Raw genomic sequence first — 12592 nt, 5'->3', positions numbered from 1 at the left:
CATGGTATGTTTTTCCCCATCCTTTCACCTTTAGTCTATGGGTATCTCTTTCTATGATGTGAGTCTCTTGCAGGCAACATATTGTTGGATCTTTCTTTTTGATCCAATCTGCCAGTCTATGTCTTTTGATTGATGAGTTCAGGCCATTAATTTTCAGGGTTATTATTGAGATATGAGTAGTATACCTGGTCATTTGGTTCAATTTATTTATTTATTTATTTTGACACGACTGGATTCTTCCTTTATTTGGCAATTCCTTTAGGATTGTTCCTCCCATTGCTGATTTGCTTCTTTGTTTTTCATCTCTTCCTCGTGGAATATTTTGCTTAGAATGTTCTGTAATTCTTACTTTCTTTTTGTAAATTCTTTTAGCTTTTGTTTATCATGGAAGGATTTTATTTCATCATCAAATTTGAAGGTAAGTTTTGCTGGGTATAAGATTCTTGGTTGGCATCCATTTTCTTTCAGGGCTTGAAAAATGTTGTTCCAGGCTCTTCTAGCTTTTAGGGTCTGGATTGAAAAATCTGCTGATATCCGTATTGGTTTCCCCCTTAATGTAATTTGATTCCTCTCTCTTGTGGCCTTTAAAATTCTGTCTTTATTTTGTATGTTAGGTATTTTCATTATAATGTGCCTTGGTGTGGGTCTGTTGAAATTTTTTATATTTGGAGTCCTATAAGCTTCTTGTACTTGATCTTCCATTTCATTTTTCAGATTTGGGAAATTTTCTGATAGTATTTCATTGAATAGATTGTTCATTCCTTTGGTCTGTTTCTCTAAGCCTTCCTCAATCCCAGTAATTCTTAAATTTGGCCTTTTCATGATATCCCATATTTCTTGTAGATTCTGTTCATGATTTCTTACCATATTCTCTGTTTGGTCAACTTTGTTTTCAAGGTTAAATATTTTGTCTTTAATGTCTGAGGTTCTGTCTTCAGGTGTTCTATCCTATTGGTTATGCTTTCTGTGGAGTTTTGAATTTGGTTTATTGTTTCCTTCATGTCAATGATTTCTGTTTGTTTTTTTTTCAATATCTCTAACTCTTTATTGAAATGATCTTTTGCTTCCTGTATTTGCTCTTTTAACTGTCGATTGGTGCAATCATTCAGTGCCTGCATTTGCTCTTGCATCTCGTCATTTGCTTCTCTGATCATTTTAATTATGTACATTCTGAACTCCCTTTCTGTCATTCTGTCGTTGGGTTTCATTGATGTAACATCTAGATTTGTTTGCAGCATTTTCTTTCCTTGTTTTCTCATATTGTTCAGGTATCAGTTGACTGCTGTGATATTGCATATTTCCTCTATTGACTTATAATGTCCCTGAAGATTTCTAGTATATCCCCTCTTAGCCTTCAGTAGCCTTAAGTCTTGGAGGAAGTTGATAATGCGGTGCTCCACAAGGAAGCTGACTCCCTAGGGGTGGTGGCCTTCTGCTGGGGTATATTCCCTGCTAGTGGGCAGAGGTACCTTCACTTGCTGACGAATGGCCATCCAAAGGGGAAGTAGGATGTGGGCTGATGCAAGGCCAGTTTGGGCCTGTGACTCTGGTTTTACCGTCCTTGTAGGAGAACCTCTCCCGGCAGGGAGGACTCACCCGGTGGGGAGGTCTCACTGGTCAGTTCCCCTCCTAGAGTTTCCGTTCAATTCACATCTACCGCCTGGGCTTGGCAGCCTTCTTCTGCAATGTTCCCAGGGACCCGGACCTACCTCCTGGGCCTGGAAGCCTCGCCCTTCGCAGACGAATCTCCTTAGGCTGCCTCTCCTCATAGAAGCTGACTGCAATCCTGAGCCTTTGCTCCGCTCCTCAGTTTGTCTGTCCGGCTCTTCCACCAGGAAGCCGCCTAGGCCCTGGGACCCTGCTCTGCACCTAATCACCTGGCTATGCGGCCCCTCCTCTGAGCAGCCACCTGGAGCCCCTTACAGTCGCCCGGAGTCCCAGTGACCCGCCACATGCCTTTTCCTCCAGCAGCCGCGTGGTGTTCCATGTGGTCGCTCTAAGTCCAAGTGACCCACCGCACACCTCCTTCTCCACCAGGCAGTCACCCAGAGATCCGGTGCGTTCATCACGAGTCCCAGGAACTCTCTGTGCACCTCCTCATCCCGACTGCCACCCATAGCCCTGGTGCAGTCACTTTGAGCCCAAGCACCCCCCGCGCTCCTCCTCCTCCTCCAGACAACCCCCCTGTGTTCAGGTGCGCTTGCTCTGAGTCCAAACCACTCACCACGCTGCTCCTCCGGATAGCCGCCCGGAGCCCTGGCGCAGCTGCTCCAAATCCAAGCGACGTGCCGAGCCCGTGCTTCTCCTTCTCCTCTGGGCAGCCCCCTGTGTTCAGGGGTGGTTGCTTTCAGTCCAAACAGCTCACCGTGCATCCTCTCCTTTGGGCAGCCTCCCAGAGCCCGGGTGGGTTGCGCCGCGTCCAAGCGCTGTGCTGAGCAGCCTCCTCTCCGATGCTCCCAGTTGTCTGCATTCACTGCTCCAGTGGGGGGAGGGGTGTCTTCATCGGGCAGCGCTACTTCACAAAATTCCCTATGTTCGGGGACTACTGCCCCATCCAGGAACCTTCCCCAATGGGAGACTCACCCAGCTGCTTTGAGTTGGTCCCAAGTCTCTCTATATCTCCTCTTCTTGAGTACTGAGTTCTGGAGCAACACGAAACGCAGCCACCCTCTAGTCTGCCATCTTGAATCCTGTTGGTCTTGTTTTTAATCTGATCTCCAATTCTATATATTTTGATTGATCAGCTTAGGCCATTAATATTCAAGTTTATTACTGAGATATGGCTTATATTCCAAGTCATTTTGGTTTATTTCTGGCTTTTAACTTGATTTAGATTCTTTTTTCACTATTCCTTTAGGGTAGTTCCTCCATTTGCTGGTTTCCACTTTTTTTTTTCACTTCCTCCTCATGGAATATTTTATTGAGATTGTTCTGTAGTACAGGCTTTCTGATTGTGAATTTTTTTTAACTTGTACTTATTATGGAAGGTTTTATTTTGTTTTCAAATCTGAAACTTAATTTTTCTGGATATAAAATCCCTTGTTGGCATCCATTTTCCTTCAAAGCTTGAAATATGTTGTTCCATGACCTCCTTACTCTGAGGATCTAGGATGAGTGATAAGATGATGTCTGAATTGGTTTTCTCCTATACATTATTTGCTGTTTTTCTCTCACAGCATTTAAGATTTTACACTTATGCTGTATTTTAGTCACTTTAATTATAATGTGTCTTGGTGTGGGTCTGATGTAGTTCTGTACATTTGGTGTCCTAGAAGCCTCCTGTATTCGATTTTCCATTTCATTGTTTAAGTCTGGGAAATTTTCTGATAATTTGCTTTGAAAAGATTGTGCATTCCTTTGGTTTGTATCTCTGCTCCTTCTTCTATCCCCAAAACTCTTAAATTTGTTCTTTCATGTTATCCCATAATTTTTGGAAGTTTTGTTCGTGGATTCTTACCAACTTCTCTCCATGGTCAACTATAATTTCAGTATTATATATTTTTACTTCATCGTCTGATGTTCTGTCTTCCAAATAGTCTAATGTGTTGGTGATACTTTCCACTGAATTTGTAATTTGATTTTTTAATTCCTTTATTTCTAGGATTCCTGCTTGGCTTTTTCCACAGTCTCTAACTCTTTATCATTCACTTCATTTTCTCTTTGATTTCCCTCTTTATAGCATCCTTTACATCAGATTAACTATGTACATTCTAAACTATTTCTTGAACATTTCCTCTATTGTGTCATCAGAGGCTTCTCTTATGGCATCTGGTTTGTTTGTGGTATTTTTTTCTCTTGTTTTTTCATGTTTCTACTGTGTTTTCCCATCAAGTTGTATGGATCTGAGGAAATATAGATTCTACCCAGTAGATGTATATTGTCACTGAAGATTTTCAGTATCCCACCTTTAAGAGTGAGACCAATATCAACAACACCCATTCAAATAATGTACAGCCTCATATCTAGTAGCTCACAACAAGTTCGCCACTGCCTTCTTGTTATCAAGAGCAATGATGAGTTCAATCACTGTCACAATAAAAACAGAAAATTTGCCAAACAGATTTACAATCTCAAATAGTGAACAACAAAAGAACAGAAACAGTGCAGGACATGGGTTTCATGAGAGAGAAAGAGAGAAGACAGAAGCAAAAATCCACAGGAAAAATGGAAGAGAAACCAACACAGATTGGTTCTTAGGTGAAGAAAAGATAGAAAGGGAATCTAGGAAGACAGACAAATGAGAGGAAGAATACATACCAAGAGAAGAAAATAAGAATATAGGGCAGAACTACAAAACACCAGGCATATATCACCATCTTCAACAAACTGATGCACAAGAAACACATGGAGACATCCGCAGCAGTGGCCTACGAGTTTCTTTTAACCATTTATTGTTGTACTTAAAATTTCCTGCTAAATGCAGGCCTATTGCCTAAATATCATCAGTTAAAAATGTAAATGAAAATGAGAAAAATCATTTATAGAAGAGGTGTTCAACATTACACCAGCCAATGATGCTTGTCTCACTTAAATTTACACAATATGCACACTATTTCTAAGAATTACAGATATTAATGGAATCAAAGTTTATCTCTCATTCATCTGGTGTAAATCAGATTTCAAAGCATGTACTTATTTGCTGTGTTCTGTTGGAAGATGTTTCATCTGTAATAGCATTTTACTTTTCATGGTAATTCAGCTTTCCAAAAGCAAACTGTGTATTCTACTTTGTTTCCTTAAATTGAATTTTTTGTAGAAAATATTGAATTCTCTTCTTTTCTACACTGTAAATTCATTTCTTGAATTAGTACTGCAATAAACTGTTCATGAAATCATTAATATTGATGATTAAAGCTAAAATTTTATTGTAAGAAATATTAGTCACTATATCTTCATCATTTTAAAGGTGCTAAAAACTATACCTTAATCAAATCTTTATTTAGGACATGTGTATCAAACAGTGAGGGTAATTAATAGCATTATATAATTAAGGTCCCATAAACTTTAGTTAGTGAAGAAGAATCTGCAAATATAAGGCCAATAGAAAAATCTCTTCTTTAATGGAATCCAAGAAGGTCAACAATGGTAGAATGTGCATTCATAATTTAAACTCTGAAATACAAATGAATAAAATGATAAGTTCTAAAACAAAATTAGTCACAAGTGTGCTTCATATTTTAGTAACATGATGCTAAAAATGAGCTACATTATATTTTTACAAAAAGCAATAATTTGTTCTACTTCATGTTCCTTTCCTTTCATTGTTTCTCTTTCCCTGATTTCATGTATTATAGTTTCTTGAGTTCTCTTTATCTCACAGATATATATGTAAATGTTGCAAGGTTGTCTCCAAGTCTACCTTATACAAGAGTATGCTCCTGTTTCAAATCTTATACATGGGCTCTCTTCAGACTATTCTGTTTTCTGTGAAACACAACAAAAAACATCAAATTAGGGGAAAGAGTGGCTCAGGGCCCCAGGTAAGTAAATGAATTAAGTAAAATGACTAGTGGATACTTTATGTACAGCAGTGGCTCTGTGGATGAAGAAATATAACTGCTAGCCACACCAGTGATGATTCTCACTGTGGAACTGAAATGATCATGAGTAAATATAATTACTTGACCTATTTAATAAACATTGTCTGGGGTTCTAAAACAGCACTTGGGTCTACACATTACATAATGATGAATATGGCAGCACATACTGAGTGGTACCACAAAGGTAGAAACTTTTCTAGAACATAAAGCGCATCCTGAAATGCAGCAGAAAAGAATATGGGTAAGGAAAAATGACAAATTGCTGCAAAAACTGAGTACATATCCATTTGTCCTTACTTATCCTCTCATGCATTGCTTTGATAATGCAATTTTATTAAATGTATTTTTTTCTAAATCTCCAAAAGCTTAGAAGCTCAAGCTGTTAGCCTGAATTGCAAATGTCTTTTATTCCTTGTAAGAAATTAGTATTTTTTAAAACTTGAAGTGAAGTGCCCTAAATAAGCCTATAATTAGAAAATAAAGCACTTACTGCACTTGGACTATGGTGATTGGTAGTAATTAATTTTTAGGATTTAATACACATAGAATTACCAGAGAAAAGTAGTAAGAGGAAGACATTAAGTTGTACTTTTCATCATAACTTTAATTTGTATACTCTTAAGCATCATAAAATGATAAGCATTTTAGAAAGCGAATATGAAGATAAATATTCACTCATCTCATCTCATCTTTGAACAACTATGCTAACCCATTTAGTCATGATGGATAATTAAAATGCAATACTACTTACTTTTATCAAAAGTGTTTAAGTCAAACTAAAATAAACCAAAGCCTGAATGCTTTCTCTGATATGAGGAAGCAAATTCACAATAAGGGGGAGATAGGGAAGAATAGAGTTACTTTACATTAGGTAGAAGGAAGTGAATGGAGGGGAAGGGGTATGGGGAAGGAATGATAGTAGAGTGAAACAGACATTATTACCTCATGTACATGTATGACTGCATGACTGATATGATCCTGCAATATGTATAATCATAAAAATGAGATTACACTGTACTTATGTATGATCTATCAAATTGTATAAGTGCATTCTACTGTCAAGTACAATTAATTAGAACAAATAAAAAAATTAAAAATCAGTCATAAAAATGTGTTTGTTCTGCAAAAATGCCAGATGGTAAGAACCTATTTGGAATATCAGGCTTTTGTTACAATAGTAATAAATGTTAGTCTTCTACTTCAAACCAGTAAGATGTTAGAAAAGAAACATTCAATAATTTGAGGATCTTTTAATATTTTATCAAAATGAGGTAAAACATAGTACTAGTTACCAAAGGCCAAGTATGACAGACAGGTTTACTACCTACTAGCAAACTCATTTGCTCGCCGTTCAGCACATTAAAAATAGAAAATCAAACTTTCTGCCTTTGGCTAGCAGTTATACCTGACTCTGATGAATAGAAGAACTATAGCAATTTTCAGCATGTGTCTAGCTCTAGTTCCTCCATTTTCTAAAGCAGCACTTTGCCATGAGTTACTGTTTTGAATATGAATAACAAGGTAGAATGACTCTACACCTTGCTTGTACAATTAAACAACCATATTCTGTACAGCAGAACTATAAGTAGTAAACTGAAAGATCAATTGTTACTAAAATTAACCACCTTAAAGTTATTGAATTAAACCAGAAATATAGATGCATGGACTTATCAATACTATAACAGAAAAAAAAAAAAAAACAGGCCTGCTAGCTTATCAAATATACCAGAGCACCAAGGGAATCAGCCCCCTCAGCTGAGACCCATAAAAGTGGGAGCACCTCAGAACTAGACATGGCTGCACACTGACCCCATTTTCTGGTCACTCATCAACAGTCATGCTCAGGAAAATTGCCATAGCAACAAATCTCTGATTCTCTGTCCCTGGAAGTCAACTCAGAATAGTTAGTTTCTCCTGCACAGGACAACAAAATATGACTCCTCCAATTGACTCTTTAAGTTGATACTGTGAAACTGCTCACCATCAGAACTCTTGCCTTGACAGTCCTGAGGAACTTATTCCTTAAAACCCTTATCTAATAATCAGCTACAATGACTCTGAATTTATATATGCTTTATGCCTTTGCTGTTATCACAACATTCTGTGTATACACACACACACACACACACACACACATATCTTTATGTGTGATGTGAGTGTTACAGATATTAGAAATTTAAAAAGGAATGGAATAAAATAACTGTGATTGCCTTAGTCATGACACCAAAAGAATCACTAGCATTTTTGGTGAATTGCAATAGATGAAAATGATATAGCTTTGAGTTTATGATTATTCAATAGATCCCAACAACGTGGAAAGAAACAATCAGGTTTGGTGAATGTTAGTAGGATAGCTCATTTATGACATGGCTGTAGATCTTTCCAAATGCTCTAGGAATAAATCAATCCTTGCCTTTTCTACTTTCTGGTGTTTGCTCTCAGACTTGGTATTCTCTTTATGTCTTTACATGGTCTTTCCTTTGTGTATGTGTTTATGTCCAAATTTTGGACACTGGTAATGGTTTGTGGCTTCCCTGTTTTAGGATGACTATATCTTTACTTGATTATGAGCAAACACTCTATTTCTAAATAAAGCCAAATTCACAAGTTCCAGGTAGGCATGAATCTTTGGGAACACCATCCAATCCTGTACAAAGAGGAAAGGTTAAATATTCTGTTCTGTTCCCTAGTTTTGTGAATGTCTTTCAATAAGCAAAATTCCCCACTGAAATATTCACCTACATCTAAGATAGAACATTTCTACTATACTAATGGAGGAATAAGAATACTGTTTCTGTGACCAGTGATACATACTTTAAGATTCCCATACAGGAGGAAGTCCACAACTACTCACCTCTGATGTAACACAAAAGAATTCAAAACTATAGGTAAATGGTGGGTATCATTATATTTGGCTGAAAGCCTGAGATTTTAAACACCTTTGTTATTGTGGAAAAATATTTCCTTTTATGGAATAAGTTAAAAATAATATAACAAAAAATCTGTTCTCTGAAAACACCGTCCAGAATTTTTTAAAACTCCATCTGTATTATTAATGCTCTTTTAAGAGCTAGAAATCATAATGTGTCTTAAAAAGTCAAACTCATATAGAGAATCAGTGGAGCCTAGAGAAAAAAATGTGGGTGTGGGGTGACAGACACAGCCCTTCTGAGAGACAGAGGGTGACTGCATAGTTGTGTGCCCTTGAAGTTGACACTGGTGGGGAGTATTTTTTGAAATTGGGTTCTTTCAGCAGACTCGATTTTAACAAATAGTATTTTTTAAAAAGTCACTAATAATAACTCACAAATGGCTCAAATTAATAATATAATACATAAAGTGCCTAATATAGTGTTTTGTACTTTGATGTCCAAGTATAAAGTTTTTTTAGATGAATTTAATTATATACTTAATAGTATGGAGTTGTGATGATAGCTCCAATGAGGTTTTTTTAAATGGAACTTATTGTATATTCAATAAAATTTTTATAATAACAGTAATATTGTAGTTAGCCAAACATCAACAAATAAGTTGTTACTCAGTCACTGATATTTTGTACAAATACTTAGTTTTAGGCATATATGGGCAAAAATTAACATTTGGTAAGATATTTTGTATTAAGAGAAAGAATAATAAATAATGTGGAATTGCAAATCCCATCCATTTGTTTGATTAGCAAAGGAAATAAAATTCTACATAGCAGAAAATATTTTTAAAAAATTTTTTGTAGTTGTAGGTGGACAGGATGCCTTCATTTTTTTGTTTATTTATCTGGTTTTTCTTCTTTAGAAAAGTTAGACTTTAATCACTTAGTGTTACAATGAAAATAGGTACCAGAAGACCATGTTGAATATTCTCAGCTGTACAAAAGACATACAAAACTCCCAGGCAGGAGCTGATGGTGGTGAGGCCCGCTGTCTCCCTCTCTGGCATTGCCTTGGCAGTCCCCCCGCCTCCCAGCATTGCCAAATACCACCTCTGATACCTCAATCTTCTGGGGTGGAGTGTGCACTAGCAGGGGGACAAGCCCTCACACTCGGTCAGTAGAATTTCTTTAAGAAAAATTTAAAAAGTTAAAAGTTTAACAGGCACTAAAACTGGGAAGTTATAACTCTTCTGGTTAACTTTACATTCGAAACTCTAATATTGAATCCAAAAAAGTATCTTAAATCACAAAAATATAACCCATATTAAAATATAAAAAATAAGCCCAAAACACTCCAGAGAAAAGATCTAAAACTTAAACAACCTAGGGCTCCACAGCACCGTGGGTGACTGAGCACAGGCAAGGACCTCACCCTGCCAGCATTTACCCGCTGGATGCTTAACCAAGCCAGAAAGCCCTTGTCCCTGGGAGCCTTACGCAGTCAGGGCCGGTAGCATAGGCAGGTGGCCCTCAGGACATGTTGGTCATGGGCTTGTACTTCTTGAAGTGCATCCACTGGCCTGTGGCATAGTTCATCTCAAACATGGTGTCCACCAGCTTTGTGGTGCTGTCCTGGCCACCAGCCTTGGGCAGGTTCTCTGTGTGCTAATTCAGCTTCATCTGGATCACGTCCCCTTGCTCCTGGCATGGGTTCTCATGAAGGGCAACTTCTTAGGCTTCTGCTGGGCAGGGGGCTGGGTCTGTGGGACCACCATGGCCACCAGGGGCATCTGAGGGGCTGGGGTGACAGCTGGGGGTGTGGTGGGCATCAGGGACAACATGGGTGCTGCAGGTGTGGGCACAGCAGGGCTCAGGCTGCTATTGTACATGGGTGCCCTCTGCTTAAACTGTGCCGGCAGTGTGGGGCTCAGGGTGCTTGGCTCCTCAGGTGCCCAGGTGGCTTGCAGGCTGGTTTCCCAGGAAGTTGGTGCTGGGGGAGCCTCGGAGCTGGGGACATAGGAGGAGGCTGGGACCATGCTGGGTGTGAAGGGCAGGTAACTCGTGGAGGACCGTTCAGGCTCACTGTTCAGAAACCCAAGAATCTGTGTGGACACCAGGCCAGCTGTGTAGTCCGGGTGGCATTCTCCACCACGGTCTCCTCCTTGGCTGGCTTTTCCACCACTTCTGCTCCTCTTCACCTCTCAGCCAGCACCGACCATATCCAGGTCAGAGATGTCGAGCAGCTTCATGCCCCTTTCTTTCCGCAGTGGGGTCCTCAAAGGTGGGATGGGGTCCAGTTTCCTGTAGGGCTGAAGACACTGGGCGTGGTAGGGTTTCTGAAGGGTGCCTGGTATGGGATGCCTTTGAGTGGGGTTGTGGTGTCCATGTTGCAGAGCTGCCACCGGCCCTTGGCATGAAGGCACCCCTGCGCTCCTCTTCAGCAGCTGTGCGGTCTCCGTGGACTTCTGTAGCCGCTCCTCCCGCAGTGTGGCACTCTTGGGCTTCCGCTTTAACTGAAAATGCTTCACGGGCGGGGTGAGGGGTCCAGCGAGTGGGGTCAGGGGATTTTTATGCAGGCATTCCAGGGGCAGCATGGCAACGCCTCACACTCGCCCACCTTTCCTCTAAGTTCTCCTAAAGTATCTTGAACGTTGGGGTTCTGTTCCTCAAGGTCAAGATTAAGGGACCTCTTGTCAGGAAAGGACTTCAGAATGTCAGCAACCATGAGGACCCAGGGGTTAGAGTACAAGGTGGCGAGCTGGACGATCTCCATCAGGCCATCCTTCATCTCATCCGCTGTGCGGCTCGGGCGGCGCAGCGTCCAGAGCAGCAGCTTGAGCTTCACAGCCGAGGAGAGGCGGTGGAAGCAGAGGCGGATGTTGTCTGACGGCGGCCATGAGCAGGGTCGCGATGCTGGGCGGCGCCCACAGCTCTTCCTGGGCGCCCAGCTTGTTGTGAAACCACAGGCCCGGGTCGCTCTCCCACATGGACGCCATCCTGGGGCTTTATTTTTATGTGGTGCTCAGGTTGCTCCCAGTGCCTCACGTATGCTAGGCAAACACTCTGCCACTGAGCCACAGCCACTGCCCAATATAGTAAATTTTAAATGAGTTCTTTCTCTACTAATAAAAATGTTAACCCTTTACTATTGTCATTTTAAATATATGACTCTTGCTAGAAAAGAGATGTCCTGAACTTACTAACTGTTAAAACAATAGATTATATGTTTACAGTGCCATCAATTCACTGGATCAGAACCTCATTGCCTGAGCAAATTTTACCTATGATTTACATTAGACTTGGTATTCTGAACAGCACTTATTACCCTATCAGACCTAATAGCTAAACAAACCTTGTTTAGTACTTTTTGTAGATTGCAGACTTAGCCTCTCCATTTCTAAAACTGTGATTTGCACTTCTATAAGTTTACTCTTAAAATACACATGACATGAACTCTCTCCATCATATGTTTCTACCTTTCCAAATTGTTCTCTGCATTTCCCCCAGAAATAACTTTTTAAACTCTTTATCTAATTAATAAAATGTTTACTTAAATTTATTCCAAGATTGCCTTTAAGGATCAGAAGTAAATTCAAACTTTCTTAACTGTACTGAGATTTTAAAAATCTTCATATATTAAAAATATTTATTTTTATTCATTGATTGATTTATACATCTGTGAAATGGTCACAACAATCAAGAAAATAAATACCCATACTTCCGTACTCCTTTGTTATTATTTGTACTGTTTTGGGATTTTTTTTTTTCCTTTGGTGATAGAAACACTATCTAGTGGTATACTTTCTTAAAAAATTGTTAAAGTCACTATATATTTTTGCTCTGCTCACTATTGGAATACTGTAGTTCAGGAGATCTCCAGAACATATTCATCTTTCATAAGTATCTATTACACTGAACAGGTCTCCATCAATGTGACACAACATTCACAGAAAGAAGGATAAAATCTCATAATCATCCTAAAAGATGTAGAAATAACATTTGAGAAACTTCAATACTATTGATGGACTAAAACATTCAGTGAATGAGGTATAAAAGGAATTCACCTAAACACAATAAAGGCCACATATGAAAACTCATAACTAACCTCACAGTCAAAGTTGAAAAAATGAACACATCCCCTAGATGATCAGGAAAAAGTAAGAATGCCCACTCTTACATCTTCCAC

At 39.3% G+C, this 12592-nt stretch overlaps 1 pseudogene across 1 annotated transcript; it reads right to left on the bottom strand.

The window, feature by feature from the left end:
* Window positions 1–9936: 9936 nt before the first annotated feature.
* Window positions 9937–11405, bottom strand: LOC306642874 (negative elongation factor A-like; annotated as a pseudogene). The gene has a single exon. The product of its transcript is annotated as a negative elongation factor A-like (transcript).
* Window positions 11406–12592: the final 1187 nt, after the last annotated feature.

Source organism: Sciurus vulgaris (assembly GCF_902686455.1).
Source record: "Sciurus vulgaris genome assembly, chromosome: 13".
NCBI classification, from domain to species: Eukaryota; Metazoa; Chordata; class Mammalia; order Rodentia; family Sciuridae; genus Sciurus; species Sciurus vulgaris.
Note: the sequence above shows the minus strand (reverse complement) of the source record. Positions and strands in the feature narration are given on the sequence as shown.